At 39.0% G+C, this 23,468-nt stretch overlaps 1 long non-coding RNA gene across 1 annotated transcript in view; it reads right to left on the bottom strand.

Annotated features, from left to right (window-relative positions):
- Positions 1–23,468, bottom strand: part of LOC142601987 (uncharacterized) — a 415,639-nt gene that overhangs the window by 275,962 nt on the left and 116,209 nt on the right. The window contains exon 4 of the long non-coding RNA XR_012835563.1: positions 14,826–14,932. This is a non-coding gene — a long non-coding RNA (uncharacterized LOC142601987). The remainder of the gene's footprint in view (positions 1–14,825; positions 14,933–23,468) is intronic.

Genomic DNA, 23,468 nt, shown 5'->3' with positions numbered 1-23,468 from the left:
AAGCTCTGAGCCCAATACAGACATCAAAAACTGATGCACAGCAAGATCAGTAGGTAGCTTACTTGGAAGTAAGTAGGCATCCCTTTCTCCCCTTCTACCAGGGCTTTGTCTGTACTGTATCAAGCACCAATTTCATGTAAAATGCACAGTACATCCAGGAAGCGGAGAGAAGCAGCACAGGTCTCTTTGTGTAATCTCAGTGTCCAAGGAGTCCTTTTTCCTCACTTGCACTCTCTTCCTCTCAATAAGTGAATAGTCAACTACTGCCTACACAGTGGCAAAGCTTCATGCAGTATGATGAAGGATGCCCTGCCACACAAACCACGACTAGTTTACAGCCTAGAGGCTAGGTATAACTCAGTGGAAGATGTAGGACTTCATACCATTAAACAGAAGGGACTGAACCTTTCTCACTCTTCCTGCTCAAGTATCTCAACCAGCAGGCTGGATGGAACCACTTGCAGTGGCTTTTAGAAATAAATCAGCAGCTGTTACTCCATTGTTTTGTGAAAGGATTGAATCTCTAAGCATGTGAACATTCCTAATAAATTAAGGCCATCCTGAAATTCACATACCTGCCAGCTTTGCCCTTTCCCACACCGGTGCATCATCTACCTCCTTATTTTAAACTTCTTGCATGTCTTCTGACATTACTCAAACATCAACTACTTTATTTCAAAATATGCTGCTTCAACGCATTTGTTTTTATCTCTTCAAATTAGCAAAGCATCCTGCCCTATCCCAAAGAAGCGGTCAACAAAACCCAAACATGTTCATCTCAATCATGTCAAAATTTCAAAGTTAAGCATACCAAAGAGACATGGGGAGGAGGGGAGAAAGGATTAATGGACTCGCTGTGTCTCAACTTGGAATGTGAAAGAGCATCTCAATAAGTCCATATAAAACATATTTATTTGATGTTTACAGTTACAAGATAGTATGTCCATAATTCTGTATGCACATACAGAACTGATCTACTTTTTTTATTTTCTATACTGGTACGTGAAGACATAAACATAGATCCCTAGATCCCTTTCAAGTCAGCATGTGATTTAGATATTGAGCTGCTTTGCCTTGTCCATATTAAGGTGTATGTACAAAAGACAACACTTAGGCTCCTGGGGAACATATAGACAAAACAAGCCGTGACTGTTGATCCATGGATGGTGATGAGTCAAAGTTGGATGGCAGAAGCCCCCTGTTATTACTGCTCCTTTCTACCCACCTCGTCTTTCAATCAATGACTGCCCACAGTGGCAATCAAATTGTCCATGAAGCAGCTCCTCAGCTGTAATTATCTATACTCTGGCATGTTCAGGTACCTGGAAATTCCTGACCACTTGCTTTGCCAACGACCTTCGGCTCGTCAGCAGAACCTACATATGCACTTTAGACATTTCTGCCAGAGGGATAGCAACTTCCATGAGAAAAGTAGAGCACAGGGGTCAGCTGGAGGAGTCTACCATTTCAACATCTCAGTTTAATCCATCTGTCTTCATAAATCAATGCCCATGAAATGTAAGAATCTCCAGTTTCAGTAGGGGCAGAGAGGACGACAGAGTTCAAGATCTCTTTTCACTTGGACAATTCTAACCTAAATTCTACTGTAGGAACCTCAGCCCTTTTCTGATAGTATAGAGTTTATTTTAATTACAATGGATTTGATTCTTTTGATCTTAATAAAGATCATGAAACTGTATAGCAGCATTTACCTTAATGTCTGCAGTGCTTTTTAATAACCTTTGGTCTCAGACATAATACAGTGAGATTTGGATTCCTTAAATATGAAATACATGATAGTTATGCCACAATTAGTTTGAAATTAGGCTCTTTGAGACACATGCACTAAAGACCTATGCCATTAGAGAGTATCCATACCAGTTGAATCACCACATTTCATGAAGGATCTGTTTATTATTTGGCTTCCAGTGGTGACTGCTGCCCCATTCAGCATTTACAGATTCTCATCAGCTTGTACTAAAAAATCCAGCATCATCAACTTTGCCCTGCATTACCCCTCCTACCATGCCCACTCCCATCCACAACTGATTATAGGCCAAGATTTCCAAAACTGATCATTGATATCCTCTTCCTCAAAGGGGCAACTGAAAATACCATTTTTTCTTTTCCACCCTTTTGGTAACCTGTGAAAAGATGATTTACAGGGACAAGATACTGGTATCTAGAATTTTTTTATTCATATCACTAAAATCAAACCAGATTATCTAATGGACACCATCTTAAATTAGCAGATTTGCTTTTCCCCATGTTATGGTTTAACCCCAGCTGTCAACTAAGCACCACACAGCTGCTTGCTCACTCCTCCCAATGGGGTGGAGGAGAGAATTGAAGAGTAAAAGTGAGAAAACTCATGGGTTGAGATAAAGACAGGTTAACAGGTAAAGAAAAAGCCACACACACAAGCAAAGCAAAACCAGGAATTCATTCACCGCTTCCCATCAGCAGGGAGGTGTGTTCAGCCATCTCCAGGAAAGCAGGGCTCCATCACATGTAACAGTGACTTGGGAAGACAAACACCATCACTCTAAATGTCTCCCCCTTCCTTCTTCTTCTTCCCCCAGCTTCATATGCTGAGCATGACGCCATATGGTATGGAATATCCCTTTGATCACCTGGGGTCAGCTGTCCTGGCTGTGTCCCCTCCCAACTCCTTGTGCACCCCCAGCCTATTCACTGGTGGGGTGGGATGAGGAGCAGAAAAGGCCTTGGCTCTGTGTCAGCACTGCTCAGCAGTAACTAAAACATCCCTGTGTTATCAATCAACACTGTTTTCAGCACAAATCCAAACCACAGCCCCATACCAGCTATGGTGAAGAACATGAACTCTGTCCCAGCCAAAACCAGCACACCCCATTAATATCATTTGTTTACTCTTGTTTACTTTGTGTACTTCAGGTGCCAACAAAGGCTAATAGGGCTGTGTCACCCTCACACACAGAATCAAATACCACTTCTCTGACACACAGGAAGAATAACTTGTGAAGAATTTTACATCCTTGTATCTCAGTGCACTTTGACAAAAAATAGTGTCAGTATTCTCATCCTTACTTTACCTAACAAAGAAGTGAAGTACAAAAGTGTCACAGGGCGTGTTACATGCAGAGCTGGAACAGCTCCTCTCTAAATATTAGCCCTCCTTGTATGTTTTTCTTTTCCCTTACTTTTCTCCTTTTGTATTAGAAAGTCTGCTGTCAATGACTCTCATGATTGACCACATGATATTACAAAAGTCAAGAGAGTGAAAACTAAACAACTGGGCAAAAGAAACTGCAAAGTGAGACTATTCTAAAGTTTTTGTTTCTTTTTTTTTGTTTGTTTTAAATTACTCTTTATTTTCAGCAACTAACAGAGGCTCTGATTAAGATTTTCTTTGTTAAAGAATCAACATTTTCACTCTTGCTGTTCTGTTGAGAAAGAAATCAATACCAATCCTCTGAGATACCCAGGAAATCACCGGGAAAACCATAGCAGAGCAGACTTGGCATTTCTTAAATTTCTAAGTAAAAATCAAACAGGAAAAAAATAATTCAACATTCTTTATAGAACATAAAGCAGCAAAAAAGACTAATGTCAAAGCTTAAAAAAAATTCTTTCAAATCTTCCTAAAAAAAAAGGAGGGGGGGGAAAGCATCATTAAGCTGGAATCCATGGAAAGAGAATTGTTGTGCTTTGGGGTTTTTTTGGTTTTGACTATTTTTTTTAAGAGCTAAAAGAAATTTCAAGGCTTACACTTGCCTTGGAGCCTCACTGCCAATTTTTGTGGTTTTACAACCACAGTCTCTTATTGCTTTTTCTTTTTTTTCTTTCCCTTTTTTTTTTTTTTTTTGAGAGAGAGAGGGAGGAGTTGTTTGTTTGTTTTTCTAAAGTATTTCTCTCTCTTTCCCATTGTCCTGTACGATACCCACACACTAACCAAGGGAAACTAACACCAAAGGGCATGCAGAGAAACTGCCTATTCAAACCAAATGACATTTTCCCTTCTTCATCACCACAGTCTAAAGGGTCTACCTGGAAGGACTGCTAAAGTAAGAAGGAGATTTCACCTCTCTTCTCAACCTGATACCCAAGTCCTGCAGGACCTTAACTCCCCCACCAGTTTTCCATCTAGTCCATATAGGCCAAGGCAGCGGCTGTGCCCAGCAGGAAGGAGTTAAAGCCAGTAGTCAAACTCAGCCTCTGGGCAGGGCATGCTCTGCCCAGTAGCAAAAGATTGAGCATTCATGTTTCCAGTGCAGTTATGCCTGGGACAAGCAGGCCTCAAGCGTTTAGCCCTATCTGTCTCATGGAACCCACAAAGAACAAACAAGACAAACACAAGGGCTTTCTTAAGAGGACTCCAACACTTGTGGTGATATGGACTGTGAAATAAGGGAGATGTCTATGACCCTGAGGATCTTTTGTGGGCTGCCACATTGAAGCCAGAGGCACTGCAAGGCTGGCCTCTTGGACGTGCCAAGTGATAGACTCTTCTTGGGTACACACGCCAACACACAATCCAGACTTAAGCATTGACTGTGGTCTTGCCTGCAGAGATTCTTCTGTGATATGTACATGGAATGACCACATGCCTGTCCAGCCATGTTTCTGCTATATCCAGTCTTGTTTTCCCAGTATTACCGCTGCTGCATCGTTGCCAAGAAAGAATTCTACCCAAAATGCATATAAATGCACAAGACAAACAGGCTGAGGGTGAAACAGAGTATTGGTTCCTTCCTCCTTTCATTTCACTTGCAGTCAGGCTAGTACTACAGGTACATGATGTCTCTTATGAAGGAGAATGTGTACATGATCATTGTCATATTGGAAGTATTTTGTCCACTACTGAGTAAAACCAAAGACATTTCTGCATGCATAAGTCTTCTCTGGATCCAACTTGAAAACCTTTACTATGAGGGTAGTCAAGGGAAAGCCAGGTTCTGGCAATGACACTGTGAGCTCCTTCATCTACCATCCTGGGTAGAGTCAAAATTTATGAGTTATATTCTTAAAAAACCTCTGTGAAGAAAGAGGAAAAGTTTGGGTTTTTCTGATTGCTGCAAGACCCTGCTAATTTGTCACACTGTGGTTTATGTTATGGTGGGGGAAAAGAGCACATCCATTGCCGATTTTTATGCTTATGATTTTGTAACTTTGTTTGAAGTTTTAAATAAATAACAGCTTCTTAACAGTAGCTGGAAATAAACAGTGAGTTTGTCCCTGGCCTGTGTGCAGCATTTCTTGGGTTTTGTGGTGGGTTCTGGCAAGGGGAGGGAGGTGAGAGCAAGATGTTTCCCTCTGCCATTTTTCTTCCTGCACACTGCTAGAAAATCAGTGCACAACATCCTCAAGGCTGCGGGGCATACTCCCTTCTATTTCCTGATCATCTCAGTGGACCCAAAGCAGGTAAGAGGGGAGACAGACCTAGAAAATAAGGCTTTAGAGATATACCTACTTCAGTCATGAGACCTACCTGAACTCATTGCCAGCAATCTCTTTGGACTAAGGACCTCCAAGACATCCATCCTTCCCAAAGGCCAGTATAGGGACAATGTGATTCCATACCATATTGTGTGGATTGCCGGTGATTCAGACTTGCGTGACACAGTCGTCTGCACTGTTCTCTCAAGCAACATACCACAAGGGAAAATCTGAGTTGTTGCTGGTTTCTAGTGACTAGGACAGAACGAGGACACTAATTTTTGACAAAACTAATAAAGCATTTTACAGTTTGTTGGAGTTTCTTTCCTAAGTATTTTACTCTTTACAGTTTAAAGTAAATTCTAACACTTTCCACCACAGAAGGCATTCAGGCTAATTCAACTGATGTTCACTATATCACAAACCAATAACTGGCAAGGGTGTTAGTTTCCCTCTGTATTGTAAGGACTGCTCATGTTTTTCATAGCTAACTCAAGGTGGGAATCTCAGAAGAGCAGTTTTCAAAGAATTAGTTGTTTTAAGACTTGTTGTTTACTTCTTAAGCCCATGAAAAAATTTATTGCTCTAATAAAAACTGAGTGAAAATAAATAAAAGGAGCTTTAAATTAAAGCAGCTTAAGTTTTACAAGTCTGTTATAAACCAGAAAAGATGCAAAGGCTTTGCAAGTCCTAAGGAAAGGGTGTTTTTCTTTTGTGTTTTACAGTATTTTTAAAGTTTCTTGAATATAAGCAATCTGGTTTACTCTTCAACATTATACTCTTTGTTCCACAGTTTGGAAAAACAAATTCCCCTTTTAGCCATTGCTTTTCCTGACCACAGGAAAACACAGACAGTGAATTTAAGATTCATGTTCCTGAAGAGGTATACATGTTGTTATGATCTCAAGTGTGCTACTGCTTGAGAGCTTGACTATGCATTTTATGACTGTGTGTGGAAACAGCGACATTCTTATGAATTTTCCTCTAAAAATTAGGATTTACTAAAAAATGAAAGGAGCTGACTTGCAGCAGTTTAGCCAAAACATAACTTCATTATCACAGTATTGAAAAGCTATAGACATTTCAGAAGAGAAAAATAAGAACCATACTCTCCTCAATTCTCTCTCCCATTGTCACCCAGTCCTGTCGTCTGTAACATCTAGCTATCTGTATTCAAGTTCCTGTTTTGCTCGCTCTCTTCAGAAAACCAACCTCTTAACTTATCAGCCTTTCTAGCTTAAGTTTTCTGTCTTTTGTGCCAGCATCTGTCTTTCTGTCTCAGCATCCTTTGGTTATGCCTTCTGTTCCCAATATCTCACCTCCACATTTCTTGTGGAACTGTCTTTGCATTTCAGGCTCCTGAGTCAGTTTTCTATTAACACTAGAGAGGTTTTATGCCTGAGTAAGCATTTGTCTGGGTGGTGCAAAACCATTAAATGTGGGCATGGAAGCATCTATTATTTATAAAAACACAAAGTTCATCTGCAAGTAACATTCCTATCATGAAGTCCTGGAGTTTTGTTCTGCAGCAAGGAATGAGAAAACATGGAGTGAAATTGCCATCTCACATCATTAAGACTGGGATGTTTTTCTAGGTTCATTGAAGTGTAGTCTGATCTTGCAACTCACCTTTGTTCTTTTTATGGCACACATTGGTCATCAGCTGAATATTAGTGCTCCCCAATCATGCTAAGGATTATCTAATCCTAATTGTACACTGTTTTTCTTATATTTTTAATATTTAGCTACATTTTTTGCAGGATTTCTCCCACAGCTCCTGCTGCAGCTGTGAATAGTCCCACTACATCTCTTTCCCAGATGTTCTATAATTTCAGATGGATGTGTCTCAGAGAACTCACAACTCGATTGTCAGAAATTTTGTCAGTGTGCTTCCACAGTCCTTTTATATTTTTTTAGTTTAATGTATGACCTAAAACCTTAGAGCTAAAGATAGTCCACATAATACAAGTGTTCAGTAACATCTATCTATCACCCCTCCAAAGAAGTTGAGGCAGCAGATGATTACTGAAGTTTTCTGTAGACTGGTGGCTTCTGCAGGATACGTGCTCAGAATCAGTGAGGACTGGCACTCTGACATCTCCTAATATGCTGTGGCTTATCTAACCTTGCTTCATGGTTAGGAACACTATTTAGGGATGAAGATTCCTTTGCGCTTGGTGCTGTGGCAACAAAAGCAAAACGCATATCACTCTGCCCCTATTAAATTACATTATGGGCATAGAGGGTGAGAAGCAAATACCAAAGACAACAATACACCACCAGGCAGTCCTACCTGTAGTGATCTACCACTAGTGACTTGTTTTTTGCCAAGGTTTCTTTAGCTATCACCAAAAATATGAGGTTTTAGGGTCTAGAGTAAGACTACAGACTTGTTTAGTGGATGGCCACAGGAAATTCTTTTCAATCGTTAGGAGCAGCAGAAAGTAAAGCACAAAGGTAAATTCTTGAAATTAAAAACAAGAAATGAAGGTTGGCATCAGTAGCCAACTGGAAGACCAGCTTGGAGATAGCATCTGAACAGTGAAACAGAGGCTGAAGATACAAAAGGCCGCAAAACCAAAGAAAAGTAGTTTGCATTTGGTAGGACAGATCTGGATGAATATGGACAGATGAGAATGGCTTATCTTAAGGAAGTTCTATAAAAGAGGCATCAAGATCTGAAAGTCATGACTTAGAAGAAAGTTTCTGTTGAATATGACTTTCTAGTTCAAAGGCCTGAACAGTAGGCAAGATGATGCTCAAGCAAGGAAGATATTGGGAAAGATTTGGGTGAGAAGTTAAAAAGCTCATTTGGCCATAGTGAACTTGTGCTGGTGGCTAATACCATCAGGAATTGTTAGATGCAGACTAACATATTTGTTATCAGCTCTGGTAGAGGAAAATAGGTATGTTAATTGTCTGGAAAAAATCAGCTGTTAAATTCAACAGTGCATAAGGAATGGTTCCTTCTAATTTCAGTTAGTTTATAAGATTCTTTTTCTTTCATTGTATAGTATATAACTTCTAATACTCTCACCATTGCTACTTTCATTTCATTACAATATTGAGAGGAAATCAAAAAGATGAAGTCTCCTGAAAAGAATAGTCAGTGGACTCAGCAAGGGGGATTTTGCAAATGAGAAGCATGGCATAAATTGGCAGAGCTCCACTGATTCTAAGGGAAACCTGCCAAGCTGTGTCCAACCATCAACTTCTTTCCATGTTTCCAAATAAATGAAGTGTTTCTGACCCATAGGTTAACTCTGATCTTTGCAGTATTCATAAAAATGATTTATACCCTGGCTTTCTTTATGTCTAGATATGTATTACAGATGATAAGTGAATAGCCGGATAGTATCTGGAGAAACCTGACAGTTCCAGAAGCTTTCAGTGGCTTCTGTTCTTTTTCGCTCTTCAAAATACCTGCCAGGATGTATGGTAGAGAACAGAAGCTACTTACAGTAATGGGCAAAGACGGTGAATCATCTGGGAAAAATCTGGAGGGTTTTTTCCTCTTTAACATGGACAGCTTCAGAGATCAAAAAGTGCTCCATGTAAATAGAAGAGAAGCAATTACAGTATACTTGGTTCTGGTGTTGGTATCTCTCTGAAAAGCTGTAAAGACAGTTTTTCTTGCAGTGTTGGCATTTTGAAGCTGAAGCTTGTGAACGATCAATGGAACAATGGGGAACAAAAATCAGAGGGGGGGGTTTTACCCATTGAACAGAGAATATGTTTCCCTTCAGTTTACTTATATAGTAGGGTTCTCCTACTCAGATAATCCAACCAAACAATGAGTTAACTGGAGTATGTTTCATTCACCTCTCAGAATTAACAGCCCAGTCCAGAGCATATCATGCAGTGGTTTGAGTGGTCTGGAAGAAACACAGTTGAACTATACATTACTAACCAAACATGAATAGTTGTCAAAAGCATCTACCAAATGATAAGTATTATGACAGAGTTTTTTGCAAGAATTTATGAACAATATGAATCTGATACTCCACAGTCCTGCATGTTCTACAATTGTCTACATGTGTGAAAAGGATTGCAAAATGTACATATAAGATCACTTTGCACTGATGCCAATTACTACACAGAATGTAAAGCAGCAAAAAATAAAGCCTTCTGTCTCCCAGTCACCCGGTGTGGATGACCAGTGGTGTTTACTCATAGACTACTCTCCCTAAAACTTTAATATATTTGTAAGAGAACTATATGAAAAACACATTCCCTGATGGCATTATACTTTAAAAGGCTCAAAAACAAATAAATTAATTTAGTATGTTATGAAAGAATTAAACAATACCAACATATTTTTACTGTTCCCATGAGGACTACTTTTTTCTTATGGGCCTGCTCTTTGCCTCTTGCCAAAATTCAAGACGGCCCCAGAGACTGGCATGATAAACCTGCTAGTCATTTACGTGAATGACAATTGCCATTTCTGAGCTTACATCTGGTGGAGGCCACCTTCCTAAAAAGGAAAATACACAGTGACATTTCTTCTGACACCGAGTCCTCTGGGAGTTAACTACAAACACATTTCCACCTTGTTTTAATACCACTTTAACAATCAGAAGCAAAGCTTTAATCTTTTTAAAAATATATTTCCTTAATAAAATTAAAATTCTTTTGTGATTGTTGTGGCATTTAAAATAATACCAGCAACTAAAAAAGAAGTATTTAGATCATCCTACAAGATTTTAAAGGGTTTTGTTCCACAGAATCATGCAAGATAATAAAACGTGTCTGTATTACTTCTAAACCAATGTGGTGACATGTCACTTAGTTAAAAAAATTGGCATATTTAGGGATAAATTCTTAAATTCTTAATCAGAAATTATAAGATACACCAGATAACATGATGCATCTTCCTATTTGTATTCTCAGAAATGCCTGTCCATTTCTATGGTCCAGAAAGGGAGTTTTCAATGAGCTGCTCTTGGCCCCTGCGTGAGCCCCCTCATCCCAAAGTCCAGAGGGCCACAGTGCTACCAGAGAAGAGACCTGTTTGCACATAATGCTCTGAGAAAGTAGATCTTAGGACATATTGAAACAATTCTTACAAATTCTGAAGCCATCAGAGTCAACCACAAAACCATCATTGACTTTAACAGGGTCAGGTTTTGTCTCTAAAATTTCTTTGCTGCATAGGAACTTTGCCAGCTCACCAGAGGTGACTTGTGTGAGATGGCCAAGTTGACTACCATGATCATAATGGCCAACACACTGGGCAGTTCACTCATAGATAAATGGAAGTCTAACATTTTTAACTGTATGCACTAATTGAAATGGGTAATTAGGCTTAAAATGGGCAGAAATGAGTTAGGTTTGGATAGGAGACTGAGTAAGATGTCCCAAAGGGCCCATGAGTCAACAAGGGAAGTATGTTACAACATGATTCCCCTTCCCTTATCTACTCAGCATGTCTACATCAACCAAGTGTCACAGTGGCATTGCATAAGTACATAGTGAAATGTGAATTATCTTATGGAAATGCTGGTTGCAAACACATTTGTACTTTGTTCTCTAATTCACTTAAGTAAGTTTGCCTGTTGTGTTGTTGAGAAGATAGCCTTGACATGATAGTTAAACTTTTACTCAGTGTGATTCTGGTAAATAAAGAGCCTGATACATTTTTTTTTTTTTTTTTAACTGGAGGCAATGCCAGAGCTACATTTGTAATATACTTTATTACAAACTAATCACAGAACCACAGGAAATGTAGTGTTCATCAGTCATGGCATACTGAAACTATGAATACTACATTTCTTACTTTGATTAGACACAACAGTTGCTTTTGTAGCTAAATACAAATCACAGTGGTAGGAGGGAGGTAGGAAAGGGAAACAAACTGGAAAAGTGTATTAGTATGATTTGATACATATGTCATGTAGCTGTTACGAACCGGACTGGTAACAAGTTTTACTGTGATTAATGTGTTTTTAAAGAGCTTGTGACCTTCCGTTGCACTGAATATACAATAACGATCACAACTAAGTGCATGAATAGAAAGAATATCGTCACAAAAAGACCTGGATTTCTACAAATGAAATTTAAAACATCACTACAAGATAATGTCAGTAACAGCAGTAAGTGTATTTCATATGCAATAAGAAGATGTATATGATGCAGTTAGAAGTAAAACAAAGGAAATATTTATATTTGTGATTATATAAAATGCCAAAATAAGAATGTCTACATTTAGAACAAAAATTAGATACATTGAGGTACACAGTCACTAAAGGACTTCTCTTTGCAAAACTCCTACCTTCATAACAAAACATGTTAAAACCAGCTTATTTCTGCACATTAGTAGCTGAGCTCACCTGAGCTCGTAAGTTTTACTTTTTAGATTTTGTCTTTTGAGATCAGGTAGATGTAAAACCTCAGGTATTATTTACAGCACTGGAGAACTCACAGGAAAAAAAAAAAAAAAAACCACAAAAAAAAACCCCCACAAAAAACCCTCAGTAATCCATATATATTTGCAATTATGAAAGAACATAGAAATGCAGAATATTTACACCAGATGGACCCAGAGGAAGAAACTGAATATATTAAGTACATCAGAGTGCCAACCCCTCTCCCAAACATTCCTTCACTACAGGAACTGTAACAGAAGAATAAAGTACTCTGACTGCAGCTGGAGAAAAGGCAGAAAATTGGCTATGTTTCAAAAATACGAACATTTTTCACTGGACACAACATAAGTAATGTATGCCATGTTCTTGAACACATACTTCTTAGGCACTGCAGGTTATTTTTCGCCCAGAGGAAAGAGGAATCGTAATCAATAAAACAGTATGGTAATCCATAAATAAGTAAGATCTGAGCTTGATAAACACAGAACCAAGGTGTGTTACAGAGCCAGGAGAACTTCTGCTTTTGAAAAAAACATGTAAGACATGGAAATTGCCCTTTAAAAAAAACTTGGAAAAGCTTTTTTCAACTGTGTGATACACCAAAGATCCAAGAATTTCTTAGAAATGGACCTTGTGAGTGTTTTGTACCCAGAAACACTAGCAGCTATAAATCTGGCCAGATACATACGTGCCTACCTTATGGATAGGCTTTGCATTGTTGCAAAAGATGGTATAAAGCATCGCACAAATTTCTGTGAAATAAATTTTAATAATTTTTTATAATAAGACTACGGGTTTATATCTGAAAAATTTGGAAATCAGGATAGCTTTGACATTTCTGAACCATTAAATATGTTATGATCAGAACATCCAACCGAGTTCTACTGATTCATATTTTACTAGTTTTTACAGGTTTTGAAATACTTTAGTTGTTAAAAATTGCTCACTACATTAAACAGAAACACTACGAAGCCAGTAAGTGAATACTAGTTCATACCAGCATTTATGTAACTTCGCAAAGAGCTTTGCACCAGTCTAATTAGCCAGCCTTAACGTAGGCAAAAATCTAAACAGATAAAATCATAAATGAAAAAAATTGGGCAATATGTTGTTGAATCTACTGACCTGAGCAGGTGAATCCCCATTAAGAAAGTTTGTCACCAGATTGACAAGATGGTGGTTACTAAGCACAGAATGAAATGTTCAGGCATTCACTGGAAGACTGTTCTTTTCAACAGTGGCTACATTTTTGTTATTAATTCAACAATCCGACCACAGAAAAAGTAAACAATTTAAGGCATTCTTTTGAAAAAAGCCATCAGAGAAGAGAGATGTACTAATTATTGCAGATTTCTGCCTCATCCATAGATGTGGCTGCATGATTGAATCCAGCCCAGCGTAAGGAAAAATAAAGACTGCAAGCAAAAGACACGCAGGAGAGCTGGGCTTGGCTTCACGCCCACCGTCATCACAGTCAAACTCCATTTCCAAGATCCACCACAACACTTTCCTCTTAAGCTTCCTCTGGGTCACTATGACCTTTGCTAAATGCTACAACAAGTGATAAAAATGAAGACTAGGAGTACATTTGTTGCACAGTTTAAATTGAAAGGAACCAGAGGATCTGAACCAGATTGCAGTTAAATGTAATATATTGCTCAGCTACATTCCTCTTTGTTCCAGATGCGTGATTTGTTACTAGTTAAAACAGAATGCAAGCTGTATTTTGTAAAGACTAAAACCAACACATTACAGAATGCAGAAACACCATCTATCAATTTTCTAAAAGGAAATTACACCTGCCTGCAGACTTGTCCTCATTTGACTGAGCTCTCTGGGTAGCACAATGGTTTAATGCAACAGCCCTTAACATTTGAAGGGTGTGGTTCAGCTCTGGCTTCACAGAATGTGTTTAACAGTCCAAATTTAGCAGGTAGTGCAAGTTTATCCATTTAAAAAAAAAAAAAAAAACAAAAAAACAAACCAAGTCCCTCTCCACCTATCTGTGTACATCAGTGTAATTCACAGATTGTGCTCTGCGACTTCCCAGAGACTGACCTACATCACTTTTGTTCTTTCAGTCTTGCAGTTCTCTCAGGCACAGTGGGCAGCATACCCACCACTTTGCACCAACACCATCCTTCCTACACTTTCAGAAATGTTGACCCCTAAATTGTTAAAAAGGAGCATAGGAATTTAGGCATGTAGCTATAGCCCTGAGTACTGGCCCTGACCACTGCAAAAGTAAACAGCCATTTAAAGTTAGTCTGTTAAAATGTTCCAGTTTATCTTCAAGCAAAAATGTAAAGCAAAGCTTTGTTTTTATTTGCTCTTTCCAAAAGACAAAGATAAAGGATGCAGTAAAACACAATGGGACTGCAAAAGTGAATAAGGTCTGCAACTCAACATCACAACGTCAGGAAAAGGAAGACAGGTGACAATGCAAAAACTGGTTTCATTTGTGATTACTGTGGACACTGTTACAGTTTTCATTCTTATCTGGTCTCAGCTCCTGAAATTTTTTTGATGATTTAATATAGTACTTACCCAAGCAACATTTCTGTGGGGTTCAGTGACACTTTTGTGAGAGTACAATTAAGTAAAGGAAGGAAGAGCTGCATGGGCAGATGACCATACTCTGGCAGTTGGGTTACACTTAGAGCCATCTGCTGAAATGAATGAGGCTATTTATGCAGCAAGGAACTCTTCAGAAACCTGTGCTGGCATATTACTCTGCATCCCGAAGTAAACTTCAAACATACACATGCTGTCTCCAAAACACAGCAGGAACTACCCGCAACATCATCACAGCTCAGTTCCTATCCAGCACAACTGCCCTCCGTTTCTGTGCAGTGCTTACGCCAGGACAGGACCTTCTATTTTGTGCCCCAGCATGTTGCCACTTTACAGAGAGAAGTGCTGCATGCAAAAAACTCACAGGAACTCAGCAGGAGTCACTGGCTCATGCAGACTCAAGAGACTGGCTAACTGTGGGGCTTGCTGAGCAGGAGCTTGCAGAGCACTCTTGCAGCAACCTACCTGTCCCCTTCTACAGATATGGAGGAGCAGACTGGTTCGCGAGGAAACTTGAAGCCAAATTTTGAATCTCCGTTTTCTTCAGGCTATGTCATTTTCCAAATGTTTTACTGTGGAAAGAAACACACAGCTGATCACACATGAGGTCAAGTATTGTGCAGGAAGACTATTGTAGAGCTACTTATTGGGGAGCCCTGCTGACAACCCCCAAAGAGGGCTGCCAGAGGAAATGACATGGGATTGCGTACATCCTACGTGGGACAGATGCTTTAACAGGAACTAGAGAAAGAGACAGTAACTCCAAGAGAATGTGGAAATCTGTCTTAACCACCAGAGATCAGCTGACTGGTGGCATCATGCATTGGTATGAGGCAAGGTCACCAAGCTATCCCCAAAAAAAATCTCAGCAGGAACACACAGGCAGGAACCCCTATGCTGAAGAACAAGGCACCATGTCCCATTAAGATCCCACAGGGGCAGAAGCTGCTGCATTATATAATGGTGACTTTGGCTCCTACCTCTCTGCATGGTAGGGATTCTCAGCTCCCAAGGAGTTCACAACTTGGAGGAGCTGTGAGCTGTTGCCTCTGGCCATGGGTGTGGCTTTAGTACTGCCATAATTTCCTGGCTCTTCTGTTCCTGTTGTCCATGTCAAGCGTTTTGAAGTGGCACTGTTACTTATTTCTAAGTGCAATTGCCACTGATGCTGAACAGTGATCCATTGTTCCTATTGTTGCTTCCGCACTCAGTGGTTCATAAAAACAATGGTTAAGATGCAACTTCAGCACAGGGAGTCCCAAAACTGCTGACTGTCAGAAGCTGGGAAAGTAGACAAGCAGGAAGAATCACTCTATACTTGCCCTGCTTCTTACACTTCTCCGTAAGCTGCTTCTGCTGGCTGCTATCAGGTACAAGGTGCTGGGACCTTTGGTACAAGCGTGTATTGCTCCCCTTATGCTCTTCCTCTGACATTTCCCTGATCAACACTAATAGTTAAGGTTCAGTTATTTCGACCGACAATGCCCATGTCCTTCCTACTGTTGTTTAAAAACTCCTTTCAAAATGTAACACTTTGATTTTCCATGTCAATGTACTTTCCAGATTGTACTGCGCTGACTGAAGTAACCACGCCACGGGAGTGAAGCAATCTTTACTTAACAACAAAGAAAGGCCTGAAATAAATATTGGAACATATTGATATACTCTGCTTTGGACATAACTACCTCAAAAAAAAAAAAAAAAGAGAAAGAAAACCTGCATTCTGTCACCTGGTCCTCATAAGGATTTACAATTTTAACAATAACAAAGTGAATGTTTGAAGAAGGGGAGAATTAGGGAAGATGAGGAGATTTAAATTTCACCAGCATTTTCCAGCTTTTGATAAAATGTTAAATGGATGTTTATTTAAGCAATTTTTTTTTTCCATTTTGAAATCCTAATTTCACCAGCTGTTTTATTTTTCCCCAAAGGAAAATGAGATAAATGTTTCAAAAACCCTAAGAAAGTGGCATAGTTTTCTACCAACAGAATTCCCTGTTTCATTAACAAATTCTGAATCAAAGGGGGTTTTAAAAAAAAAAAAAAAGAAAAAAACAGAAATTTTGTATTTAAAAACCAAGTAAACAAGCATTTTTTCAACACTCTTTACTCATAAAGAGTATGATGTCTGTGGACTAGAATAACTAATGACCAGAACTGCACAGAAACTCATATACATATGGCAGAAGAGTATGTAGATTCCAGAGTGAAATAAAGCTTACTAAAATGGCCTGTTAATTTTGAAGGGAGAGACTTAAGATGAGAGAAATCATTGCCCATAGGACACAAACGTGCACACCAGACAACATGAGGGCTACAGGGAAAAGCCTGCATGGTTTCCAAAGGGAACTGTTCTTTAAGCTATTTAATAAAACAATAGTTCAACTGATGCTTGCGTTTCTCTTGAGTAAAGAGTTACTCCCAAAGAAAACCAAGTTCAACAGGATTCAAAATATTCATGGATTTATATGTTTTGGACATACAGAAGTATGAGTTTCCCAAAGAATGGGTAACATATCTATAAGGAACAACTCATGGAATCTGCTGTATCATTTGCTATCATGATAAATGATGATATTTGAATATACAGTATATTCAAATGCTTTGTCACAGTAATTTCAATAATGTAAGTGTAAACTGCAAATGCCACACCAAACTGACTGAAAAAAGAAAGCTACCTATATTATTCATAAACTAGAAAAAATGTTCATTAAAAAAATACATTAAATTAGTGACAAACTAAAACCTAAAACTTACGTAAAGAAGGAATTCATAAATAGCCCACATCCATTTAAGATTTTTTAACACAATAAACTTCATAAAAAAGATACTTGCAAACAGATATTACATTCAAGATTATATTACTGAAGTCTCTACATCTTTAAACACTTGGAGAGGTTTGTTTCTGGCCAACAATTCAAATCATACGTCACACCACAGTTTTGGATGAACAATTATCAAAACAGACTAGAAGATGAATCATGAAAGGGCTAAACAGCAGAGAGAAATTATAATGATGAAATGTTGATTTGCCCCTGTGTGGCAGATTAAGGAACCTGTACGGAGCGGATGTCACATTTTTTTAGCAATGCATGTACCTAAATTTGCTTTTGGCAAACATTGCTTAACTGCTGCTGTTTTTCATGAAGTCAATGAAGACTGAGTTAGATAATGAGCTGGCATGCACTTTTTGAAATGTTTACTGTGTTCCTTAAAGTAAGGGGAACATGCTGGTTCTTAAACTAATTTGTTTTTTTGTTGTTGGCTTCCCCCATCTCTCCTCTACTACTCTGTTCTCCCCGTCTTTGGAATAAACAGAAAATGACTGAATCTTTTGATACTTTTTTTTTAATTATTTTCTACAATTATACACTGAAGTATTCAGTACTTTACAAATGGCAACAATTGAGCCATGTGAAGAGCCATGTTAATCTCATGTGTTCACTCCATTGTTAACAATGAAGGAAGGGGGATGGGGGAGGACAAAATAAAATCTGTCTATTCTGGCCTAAATGCAGGACACTGAACAAGGAGAGATTCCACAAACAATGCAGTCTTTTTCTTCTGGTGGGGGAGGTGAAGGGGAAGATGATGGTAGCAGCACTCTTTGTGGAAGGAGAAGCTGCACCCATCTTGCCAGTCAATACAACATTCAGAAAGCTTACATGGTGGGAAGAATTTCCCACCCATTGTTAACTAGGAACTTGATTTGAAAATGCAGTTTTTAATTAAAATTGGCACTTCCAAGCTTCATGCTGGCATCCACCATCTTGCTAAACACTGAGCTCATTTGTGGTTCCAGCAGTTTGCAAACACACTCTCAGAGGTGACAAACCAATTCCCATCCTGCCACCCTTACTCAGTCCTTAGTCCTCATCTTATCATGAGTAAATGGGAAATTTACTCCAGTAATACAAAGCAAGGACTGTAGAATGTGGCCTCATTTGGCTAGAATCCAGAGATCTCAGTCTTTATTACTTTTAAGGCATTATTAACGGACCAGAATTCTTCAGAAATGTTCAGAGGAAAACAGGGTCAGTTATTTTCGAGGCTTCGACATGCTTCACTTCACTCAGATATCCACAACCATCATTATAACTAAAGATCCCATTGCTTAGCTTAAATTTCATTCTCTTCCAACTTATGCTCCCAGGAAACAGTATTCAAAGATAGAAATTCTAAAATATTACCAACAACAACAAAAAATTCGAGATAGATAAGATGCAGAATTTATCTATTTCACATAAAAGGACAAAATGGCTTGTTGGTTTTGTTGATTTAATGACTATATTAGCATTTGCAATACATTCTGACTTGAGGGATCTTAAATGAAAAGCCTAGTTACAGCTTTGTTGAAGAAACCAGCAAAATATCCTCATTGAGTAAGAGATCACATCACATTATTTAGGCCTTTTCTAAATAGTCCTTGGAAAAAAAAAAAGAAAGAAAAATTACATGTTTTTTCCTAGTTTTACATATTCTGAGATCTTGAAGGACAAGCTGGGAGGGTGATTTTTCTGGTTTTTTAAATTTTATTTGGATCGATGTCTTTACAATGTCTAACACTGTTAGGTTCACTACAAAGGATTTCACTTCATCTTACAGTAGAAGCAAAATATTATGCAAATTGAATAAAGGACTTCACAAGACTATCCAGTTCATGTGAATACTGGCTAGCAAAGCAAGCTGTTGTTGGCTTTTGAAAAATCTGTCAACAATTAAGCTCATCAAAAGGAAATTCATAAGCCGATTTAGCAGAAATGTCTCACAAAGCCTGAACACTGTAAGGTACATTCATGTATTCAGCTCAGTAAAAGTTCTATTCATGAATTAAAGTAATTACCAAAGATTCATATATTTGTACTAAAAGCTTGCTGAATGTACAATTCCAAATATAGACAGAACCTCAAGATTTCTAAATTACTGCAATTTGGAGTCATTTGCAGAATGATCTTCCAACAGGAATAAATCAGCGTTCCAAGCCTTTTCACATTATTCTGAGAAATACCATCCTTCAAAAACTAGTAGAAAAAAATGAAAGATATCTAACACCTACGCTCAGTGTCCATTTACCAACTTACATCTTATGTACTTCTGAAAAAAAATCTTTGTTACTGCATTTAGAACATTCTGTAGTCTTTATTGAAGCCAGAGGACAAGGTCTTAAGAGGGTTCTACAGAGCGTGAGAGTTCCTCAATCCTGACAGTACAGCAGGTAAGTAAGTCAACAAAAGAATATGTCTGCACTGCAGACTGTCTGTACCTCTCCCAAAATCCTGCAAAAAAAAAGTGGTTCTTTTGTCTCATGATTTGTCCAAACCATGGTTAGTAATCTAGAGAACTCTCTCCAGGAAATTACAGGCTTCGTTATGGAAATTGTCCCTTCACTGCCTGTTAAGTTGATTAGCAGACTCCAGTTTATTCAGAATTTTGCACGTATACACCACTTGACCAGATTTGACTCATCACACATGCCCTGTGTTGAAGGCTTTATTCTGGCTTCTTCCAGTAATGAATTTGTGTTGATTTTGTAAGATCCTGTTCATGACCTTAAAGCTAGTTCATAGGGTCAGACCCTTCATTTTTCTTTGTTCAACTATTACTTTCTGCCACTGCTCTTTCATTATTCAACCTTCAGTCTTACAGGAATAGGACTTGGCTGATACTTATTTGCGAAATTCTTTGCCTTCTGATCTCAGGAATTTTGAAACTCTGTGCTTCAGAGTGTCTGATTAAGTCTGGATTAGGATTCTGTCCTTAATCTAGCATTCAGCCAATGTTTCAGCTTTGGTCTGAGACACCTTATAAGCATCAAATAAATTTACATTGTATTGGAAGAAATCTATTGGGGAACAACTGCTACACTCTCTTTCCACATTTCTAGATGACACTTATTCAGTGCCTACTGTTTGCTTCCTTTTATATATGAGCACGGTGCAGATATTGCCCAAAAAATTCCATGTTGAAATAAATTTAAGGTTGTGAGACTGTACTAGAAGTTTTAAAACACAGTAGTGATTGTACCATTATTCCCCAAATAAATAATCTTATACTTAACTCTAGAGTATTTGGGGCTGAGTTTAAAAGAAATCCAAATATTAAGGTAAAAGTCATATAGGTGTGAAACAAGCAATTTCCACCCCATCCTATAGACATACTAAACATTAGCTGTACAGCTATGATTAATCATAATAGTGTTCTGTTCACTGTAGTGATTTTTATAGACATCTGGTTTTTTTCACATTTACCGCATACATAGATGTAGTGTCACTATTACAGACATTTGACTCATCCAAAAACATCACAAGTCAACCACTATATCAGTGAGGAACATGCAGCCCATTAGAAGCCATGGATAACATAAGATTCATACGGCCTTGGGCAAAATTACTGAATTTGCCAGGCCATCGAGCTCCTTGCATACTGCCTTGCTAGAGATGAGATGGTGCTCGGCAAGCAAGCCTTCCGAGCAGCAGGCAGCCACAAAGCTCATGGAAGCTGGTGGACATAACTATCTTCTACTCAGATTAAATGAGGGAGCAATAAATATAACAACAGAAGCTACAGGCTAAATCACGAATCAGCATGACAAGGCAGGAGGAGAAGCTGGGCCATGTAGCCAGAGTCAAATACAGAAGTGGGAGTTGGACTTTGCTTGTTACAACAGCTACTTCTTGTCAGAAGCAAAAAACATACAGGAGCACAAGAAGACAGTCCAGAGATGGGTCTACAGAGGCTAGTGAAGACAGCAGTATGGCCCTCCAAGAAAAGCAGAAAGCTTTTTGGGCAAAATGTTGGCTGGTGGAGGACTTAGAACTGAATGAACAAACAGTTGAGAGTGTTCAGAGAAACTGACTAATGGAATATTATTTTAATTAAATAGGACTATATCAAGGATATATCTGATGATCATCACGGTCTCCTCCCTGCAGCAGCAATCTGTGAGGCTCATGCCCTGGGTAGCCTACTAGGGCTAAGGGGGAATAATCAGGAGGGCAAGACTCCAGAGGTCTTTCTGGCAGAGTTGATAGCATCAGCAGAGCTGCCTCCCTGCCACACTTTCCTCTAAATGACCACTTAGCACATTAGGTAAGGTGGTCTCCAAAGAGTAGAGTTATACGACTGTACCTGCTGTGGCTGAAAACACAGAATGGAGAGGATATTTCATACCCATGCAGGAGAGGGGAGAGCACACTCACCACCAGCCAGGCACTGAAAAAGACCTCAGCCATTTTAATGGTGGATAGATGACACAGCTGTACAAGCATCCAAAAATGTAAGATTTAGACACCAATAGGATTTGCCCGCAAGAGAACAAACCCATGCCAAGGCTGAGGGAGCATGGGCCACTATGATCTGATCTGGCAACCAGACTACCACTGATCCCAGCTGCGAACAGGGACACTACAGCTACCTTGCCAGCCACAACAGGGCTATGCTGTGTCAGAGCCAGTGGTACATCCAGTGGAGCTGCTGCTCCAGCCTCCACACTGCCAGCAGTTCTCTTCTGCCATGAGAGAGGGCCTGTGCTGCAAGAACTGGTCACCAAAGACACAAGGAAACCTGACCGCTCTTGCCATCCTTCTCCTCCATGATACCTCTCCATACCACTTCTTGACTCAAAAAAGTTCTCACAACTGGGAGGAGGACTCGGCACCAAGCATATGCTCTGATTGGGACTGCTCATTTGGGTTCAAACCTGTATTTGGAGAAGTGGGAACTCCACCCTTGAAGCACTCTCCTCTCCAGAGATAGAACATGGTTATTACCGGCTCTGAGGCTACCTAGCAGCACATATCAGCATGCTGTATCTGTGTACATCCCACTTTGGGGCACCATATCCTCTATGTCTCTCCATGGGTCTAGCTGTTATTTTGCAGTTTGTGCTTGATGCAATTGAAAGACTGTAATTGACTTCACTAGGTTTAGATCAGATATCTAATGGACATTCATAATGGAGAATGACTGACTAAAGGCTCCAAGATTTATCAAGTAATTTTATAAGGAAGTGCACAATTGCTGCCTGCTGCATACCAAAATGCACACTTGAGGTGCTTAAAGGTAACAAACCAACTTCTAGCTCCAAACCCCTATTTCATCTCTGAATTTAGGTATCTTAACCCAAGTGACAGAAAGCAAGGTTGAATTTCTTTTCTCTAGCTTCTCCTACTTACTTTCCTCTGAAATTCTCTATTATGCATCCCACGTTATGGTATCCCTCTCTGCCCCCAGTCAGAGTATAGAGCTGGATACCTGATTTTGAGTTATTACCTTTATGATGCTTTAGTGCCATAAGTTTCTTTCCAAATGAGTTAGGTTAATGTACTTATATTAGTACAACAGTATTTGATTTTCACAAAACACCTATTTGGCATTTAAGCTGTGTGCAATTGTTGGCAGCCTACTGACATAGCAGAGAGATCAGATTTGCAGAAAACTGTCTCTTCCAGCAAAATTTTCTAAGAAATATCTCATATTGAACATAGTAAAAAAAAAAAAAAAAGCTCTGAACATCTTCTAAAAGCTTAGCACTTAGGAAGGAAAGGCAAAACAGATTGGAGTAACTAAAAAACATAGAGAAGGCAAGTAATTTGTGCTAAGGCAGCCGGGAAATCACAAGCCTAGAAAGAGCATGCAGAAAACTGGCTGTGCTCTGTCAGTGCTACTGAACAATACCCCACTGCACAGCTTTTTAAATAGTTTTTAACATTTAGCCCTTGTTAAACATGTAATTGTGCTGTGGATACTAATTTTCTCAGATCCAAGTATAATCATTCTCCTAAATATTTGGTCCCTCTCTATTGTAAGCTCGTCTTAAGACAGCTACGAAATATTGCTAATATTTTTTAGTTAATAGTGTGTTTAGAAGGTCATGTCAGGTTATTGCTGGGAGGATTAAAAGATTTTCTTTCCTCCAGAGCCCTTTGTTATAAGAAACCAAGGAAATTTAAAACAGGATTTATTCCTTCGAACCGGGACAAACCAACAGAGTACCATGGCAAGAGCATGAAGCAAGAGCACTCTGGGCCAGGAAATTTACAAAGAACTTTCTTCAAACTCAAAAGTTAAGCTCAAATTTTAAAACTCTTAATGGTTCTACATTAAGGG

Source organism: Balearica regulorum, chromosome 5 (genome assembly GCF_011004875.1).
Source record: "Balearica regulorum gibbericeps isolate bBalReg1 chromosome 5, bBalReg1.pri, whole genome shotgun sequence".
In the NCBI taxonomy this organism is placed as follows: Eukaryota; Metazoa; Chordata; class Aves; order Gruiformes; family Gruidae; genus Balearica; species Balearica regulorum.
Note: the sequence above shows the minus strand (reverse complement) of the source record. Positions and strands in the feature narration are given on the sequence as shown.